Raw genomic sequence first — 7,113 nt, 5'->3', positions numbered from 1 at the left:
ACTCAGCAGAGACAGAACCACTCCTACTTGTTTCCAGCCATTTGGTGAGAAATCTGCAGTTATATTTTTTCTCTCATTTTCAATTTTTATAGAACTAATTCTTTGCCCTTATTTTCCAATATCCATTCTTCCTCACATTTCTCTTTATATATTATCTTTAGTATTTCTTCTCTTTACTCTCTTCTTCTCTTTTCGTCTACTAATTATCTAAATTTCTTTCTCTTAGGAAAGAGATCAAAACAAATACTTGCCTGTAAAGTTGACCTGTCAACTACCATCTGGTTACTGTTTTGTTCCTTTTTAGAAAATCAACAGTAGATCTTTCACGAAAGTGGAAATTCTGAACACTTACGCTGCCAGAGTGTGGCTGTGTACCAGCCTATTAAAATGCAAGAGTCTTAGTGATAGAGACAACAGCGGTGCAGACTCTCATTTTCACCTCTGCCTGCTTTCTCAAAGGCTGAGAGCATTTGAAATGCTATTTCTTAAACAACACTAAAACCAATCAAAGAGAAAGGGTGGAGAAACTTCGATCTGAGGAGAGATTGCCTTTGTTAGCAGGTTTTTAGCCAGGGTTAAGTTAGATTTGCAAGAAACACATCAAGTATTCCAGGAGAGAAGATGTGAGTGCTGAGCAGCCATTTGTATGGTTGAGGTTTCTTGCAGCATGTACAGGTTGTTCTCTGATGTGGAGATCTTTTTGACAGAGTTGGCTAGTTTTTGTAAGTTGCCATCCATTTCCCATGTATTGGCTAAGAGTAAGGTATAAAATATTTTCATTTATACAACTTGAGAAACATAAGGATTTTGATAACTTTTATCTCATTGCTCCACTACTCGAAAAAAAAATCTTTAAGGGGCCGGCCAGGTGCGCGCAGTTAAGTTCACACATTCCACTTCAGTAGCCTGGGGTTCACTCTTTCTGATCCCAGGGGTGGACCTATGCACCACTTATCAAGCCATGCTGTGGCAGGCATCCCACATATAAAGTAGAGGAAGTTAGGCACAGATGTTAGCTCAGGGCCAGTCTTCCTCAAAAGAAAGAAAGAAAGAAAGAAAGAAACTTTAACTGTATCTATCACCTACAGGATACTGTCCAGATGCCTCAGCCTACCTTTCCCAAGTCTCTAGAATCTAATGTTAATCTCATTTGCAATCTTACTTGCCGTATCTTGCACTGCTTCTCTCTGCACTTCGATACTTCGATGCCAACCACACCAGCCCATTTCTCCCCACATGTGCTTCGTGCATTTCTGCCTCCTCTCAAGCTCTGGACACAGCGGAAATGCTGTCCCCGCTCCTTACTTTGCATTGTCCATCATCTCCGGCTGGGCCTGTATTCAGGGAGGCAGTAGATACTCTACAAGAACACCCAGAAAGGCAGCCACTGCTGGTTTCGCCTCCGCCTCCTCTCTTATCTGATTGTAGCCGGAAGACCTCAAATGTGCTAACTCCAAAGAGATCTGAGAATAGAGACCGGATGAGGTGAGGAGGAACGAGAAGATTATTTTGAGGGGTGAAAGCCTTAAGAAAGGGAGAGGAATGTCCTTATAGTCACCAGCCGCTCAGGTGGGGTGGCTCCTTACCAAGTGTAACAGGACGTATCAGGACAAGGTAAGTCGGACCTGAGTCAGAGTGGAGCTATTTCTGTATCTTGGAGAAGCAGCGAGGGAGGAGTGGGGACAGCTGTGGGAAGGCATTCAGCTGAATTAAACTGAGTAAGTGAAAGTTTTATATAGCATTGCTTGCTATAGAGAGTCTGATCATTCCTTCAGTCAATACTGAGAATTTATAATACCACTCATCTGAGTGTGTATTTGTGAATACTGCACACACAATGGACAGTGTGTCTCTTCTCAGCCAGAAAATTGAAATAAGTAGCGCAGAAAAAAAAAATAAAAACAAAACAAAATATGAATTTGTTTGCAGGGTAGAAGTACGTATGCTACCATTACTAAAAATCAATTTTATTCTCTCAAAATATCTCTTAAGATGAGTCCAAAAATCAGCTACTATCAGAATTAGGTAGGATTTAGAGGACTATTCAGTAACTTCATTCTATCTCTGAGAAAAGTGAAGTCCCAAGAAATTAAGAATGCTTGTATTTGAAAAGAACTTCTATGGAAAAGAACCTCTCCTTCTTCCTCTCTTGGATTTTCTGTCACTCCTGGTGACAGAATCATCCAGGCCACTTAGCCTCATTTTTTGCTAATAGGTGAAGTAATAGGTTATCTCCCTGGGTCTGCGTCCTCTGATGGAGCAAAGTCCGCTCACACTGTCTCCTGGCCAACCCCCCGAACGCCGATCGCTGTAGGGAAGCAGGTGTTCTTGTCGGAAGAGTGGGGCTGATCCTTTTGTTAATTACCAGTAGGGGTGACAAACATTTGGGGAGGAGACCCAAGGCCATCTTAGATGTGGGGGAAAGGGGAAGACTGGTGGGAGGATGGCGTCCATGGAGAGCAGGCTGGCTTCAGGGAAGTTGCCCCAGAACCTCGTTGCACTATTTCAGGGTGTAGCGCTCAGTGCAGACAAAGTTAGTGTTTCTTGTTCTCCCTTTATATTTAATGTCACATTGTTTTGAAAATCCCAGCCATGACAGGAGGCGCCAAGAGAAGAAGCTCATCCCCATACTTATACCAAAGCCACCCAAGAGAGGCAGGGAGCAGCCTGAAGGGGGCCGAGTCAATGGAAGTAAGAGAACTCCAAGAGAAAGGAAAAAGGGGAGATGGGCTAAGAGCTGAATTCTGCACCTGCTGAGCATTCTTCAAAGAGACTTTAAGTCCTGTCTTTAAACACACCCTCACCTTCAATCACCATCTTAACCATTTAATTAATCTGTGCCTCAGTTTCCTCAGCTGTAAAGTGGGAACAATAATATCTACACCACGGGGTTGTGAGAATTTAAAGAATTAAAATGGGTAAAGCCCATGGTATCAGGTTCTGGTATAAAGTTATTACTGTTTAAGTGTTTGCTTTCCTCTGGGGAGACGATACAGGTTAGTGGTTAAGGGCACAGATTCTGGATTCAACCTGATTTGGTTTGAAACTTGGTTCTGCCATGTACTAGTGTGACCTTGGGCAAGGACTTCTCTGGGCCCATTTTTTCATGTGTAGGGCCTTGTAAGAATTAAATAGGTTAACACACAAAAAGCACTGGAAACAGTCCTTAATGCATGTTGCCAGCTGTTAATGCTCATTATCTGTCCCTTCCCCTCTTTGTTTACCCACTTGCGGCCCATCATTGAATATGGAATTTCTTGTCCAGTGAAAGCACGCCAGAGACATCAAGAAGCTGTGCTCAGAGCCTCTTACTCCGAGCAGGTACCCTGCCAAGACTTACTTGGTCAGCACTCCCTGAGTGCACTCAACTTTCCCACATAAAATACAATGGGGTTTGTGGGAACAGGTAACCCTGTTTCCCTTCCTGCCCTTGGAAGATCAGGAACAATCACTTAGTTAACCCCCATTCTGTTTTCATGAGACCCACCTTTCTCCTAAGCAGAGGGGGAAACGGTTAAGTCATAGAAGATATTTTGAATTAAATCAAGAATAAAGCCACACATTCACATACCAATTACTCAGGCTCAAGCTGCTGGGAGCTTTTCAAAGTCTCAAGGTCAAGATTGAAAATCGTGCTTTTAACTTGAAAAACATCAAAGGTTAATTGTGAATCTAAAATTTTAGAGCATTCAGAACTGTTTTTAACTTGATTTTAACGAATAAAGCATTTGTTCATAATGGCTTAAATTTTTAAAAAAGAAAGAAATCCAGTCGACCTTGCAATACAGAAAAAAGAATTCTTTGTTGCATGGAAGAAAAAGTTGTAGCCTTTGTACTCCTAAGAAGTGTATTTTTAATATGTATTAGAGCACTCTTTTTTGGTACCTAAGAACATAGGGTATCCTAAAAATCAATAGCCAGGGGTTAGCACACTTTCTATTATGATTTCCTTTCCAAACTGTCTCTCAGAAAAATTGTGTTTGAATACTGTAGTTTTTGCTTGTCGTCTTATTTTGTTTTTGCAATAATCCTGCCCAACATATGTAGCAGACTTGGTAAAGCAAACAAATCAAAACAAATTGGAAACCTTAAGAAACTTGATAAAATTTTTTGTGAAGTCAAGAAGTGTGATGCTAGCACCACCTAGTGTCTATATTGCGTAATTGCCGCAAGTGAAATTATAAGAGGAAAATAATTAATCCAAGGTACACAGCCAATTTAGGTGAAAATCCTGGAATTAAATCCACATTGACTGATAGCGCCCTGCTTTTTTTCTATTGTTCTACACAATCTTATAATATCAAAGAAAGCAAAGATTTAAAAAGTAAATCCTTCCACTAACAGAAATCCAATTTAAGTGAAAATTTTATTATAAAACAGGAATATTTGAATGTCTAATATGTCTGAAGAACCACGAGAGCCTTCACAGAGCTGCCAAAGTCAATTCCATACACTCTACGGTGGGGCAAGACTGTTTGCATAATTTCTTGCTCTGAGAAGCACGGTTCCCCGAGGCCTCTGCAGCGAACCCCACCCAGGGCTTCCGGTGTTGCTGTGCCGTCAGTGTTGCCGTCAGTGTTGCCATACAGTATTCAACCTCTGGAATACATCTACATGGAACAAAGGAGATCATCTCATTCGCCTACGTGGCCCTACTTTTAAGATATTTAGTTACTTCATGCCACATTATTTTTGTGTTTCCCACAGAAAGTCGATGTGCCCTTTTCACAGGCATGACCAGCCCCAGGACAAATGTGAAATGAGTCAAGTTTGGGTTTGATGTCTCTGTTCTCTTCAGTTCAGCCTGTATACCCTTTGCCTCACTTCCGGGTACTACCTCCCACCCAAAAAAGCCACCGGCTCCTCGCCAATTTTCCATTCCTCAGGGTCCTGCAAGTCAACGGCAAATTAAATGGTAATTGTGCTCTCCACATAAAATCTTTTCTGGAATAAAGTAAAATGTGAATGAATGAAGGAGCAAATGAATGACTAAATACTAAACAAACAAGTCAAATTGCTTGTGCAAAAATATGAATGCCTCACGATGACTTAAGTGCTACTCTGCCTATATACGGCTTTTCAATTTTCCCTAGGAGTTCTGAGTGGAACTCAGACAAATTTAATAAGACCTGTGGATGAGATGGTTTGGGGCAGAGGGCCCTTTTGGTGCAGAGGTGGTGCACATCCTGGCTCAGATCCCCATCCCAGATCACTGTTGTCACTTTCTTACTTGCCTGAATTCCCAAAGGCACTCCCTGAATCTACATCCTTCATCTGTAAAGTGAGAAATATGAACAACTATTTCCTATGACTATTATTATGAAGTTTCAAAAGGATCTACTATGGTACTTAGTAATCACTAGTTACTCAAAGTATGACCATAATAATAATAATTACTGTTATTACTGTTCCTATTGATGTGTGCTCAATGTGAAATTCATTCGAGGATTTTAGCAGGTGGCAACAATACCTTCCCTAGCCCTTTGTTTGAGACAATGCGTCCATTTTTAAATACCTGCAGATTTTCAATGTTCTGAGAGTTGTCATCAATAACTCCGAAAAAAAGTGGAACCCACTCTGATTAATCGGTCCTAGTTTTAGCTAAGGAGGTGCTGCTCATGGAAAGAAATGAGAGCAAAGGAATAGAAGAAAAATCTACTTTGGCAAATAACAGAAAGGAATCGACAGATGTAGGACATTCACCTTAAAGTCTCCACCATCCTTTATGCTCAGGCAATTAATAATGATAGTAGTAATAGTTTTTGCTATATATCAGGTACTTTCCTTAGCAATGTACTCATTTAAGTCTCATAATAATTCACCATTTTGCACACTGAAGAAGCTGAAGCACAGAGAGTAAAATAACTTGACCAAAGTCTCGAGAACAAATGGCAGAGCTGTCATTTGAACTTGAGGTATCCGCTTCCACAGATAAGACAGCAGGCTCCGTGGTGGCCCTTCCTCTTTCTCTCTCTGCCTCTCCACCATCATCTGCCCCAGCCACCTGAGCTGGCAAAACTGAAGCGAATGCACCATTGCCTTTTGCAAGTAGGACGCCTCCCCTTGTGGTTGCTCACATTCTAAGAAGATTCAAACCTTTCCAGCCCAGATCACGAAAATATCTCTTGGCACATGACACAGAACAGTTTCCTTTTGTTCTTCTTTCTCCTCGTTCATACAGAGTCAAGTTTCCGGATAGCCACTTTATAGCGTTATCACCCCCTTTTGTCCTGGTTTGTCTGACAGTATTAATGAAGACTTTATAGCTATTGACTAAAGCAAGAGGCTTATAAAAAGAAAATGACAAAAATGGGCATGGAGACGTTCTTTACTGAGCTCCGACTAGGTAGCTTTGTTGAAAGTGTCTGCTTCCTATGACAAAACACCATAGCTTCCCCCAAATAGCTTGATTTTTTTAAAAACTTGGTAGGAGAATTCAATTTTGTCTTTAAACTACTACTGACCTTTCATTATTCTTTGTCTGGATTCCTTCGCAGCAAAAAAATCCTTTTGCTGGCAAATACTCAACAAACCTGATACCTTGGGTAACACAAAATACTTATAAATATGTATACAATGGGACATTTATGTGTGCATTGTGAGGAATAAGTGATTTAGGATATACATCACTCGGAATATGTCACCACTAGCAATAATGAAGATGGACATGGCTTCATTTCTGGTCTTCTAAATACCATATAACACTATGACCCAAGAGCTATAATGCTTTTTTTCCTTCTACATTTTTATGGAACAAGTTATTCATTTAAACACTGGCTCAAAATTCTGTTTCATTGCAGTAACTGTCATAAAACACTAGCGAGGTGACTCATTGTTACAGGGTAATACTCATCACCTGTCAGCAGCTCATTAGCATGAATGAGTTGGCACTAATGTGGCAATTACCATGAATTGTCAATTGCTATCCTTGTGTCTTCTCCCAGCACCAAGAATCAGGGATGTTTGTGAAATCGCAGAAGAGGGCAGAAGAGAGTCAAATTGACAAATCCAGCTGCCCACCACCTCTACTACCAGCGAATAATGGCAAAAGCATCTGGAATAAAAATGATGATGATGATGATAGCTAATATTTATTGAACAATTGTTCTTTGC

This window comes from Equus przewalskii, chromosome 9 (assembly GCF_037783145.1).
Source record: "Equus przewalskii isolate Varuska chromosome 9, EquPr2, whole genome shotgun sequence".
Lineage (NCBI taxonomy): Eukaryota > Metazoa > Chordata > Mammalia > Perissodactyla > Equidae > Equus > Equus przewalskii.
The sequence above is the reverse complement of the archived record's forward strand: the minus strand, read 5'-3'. Positions refer to the sequence as shown.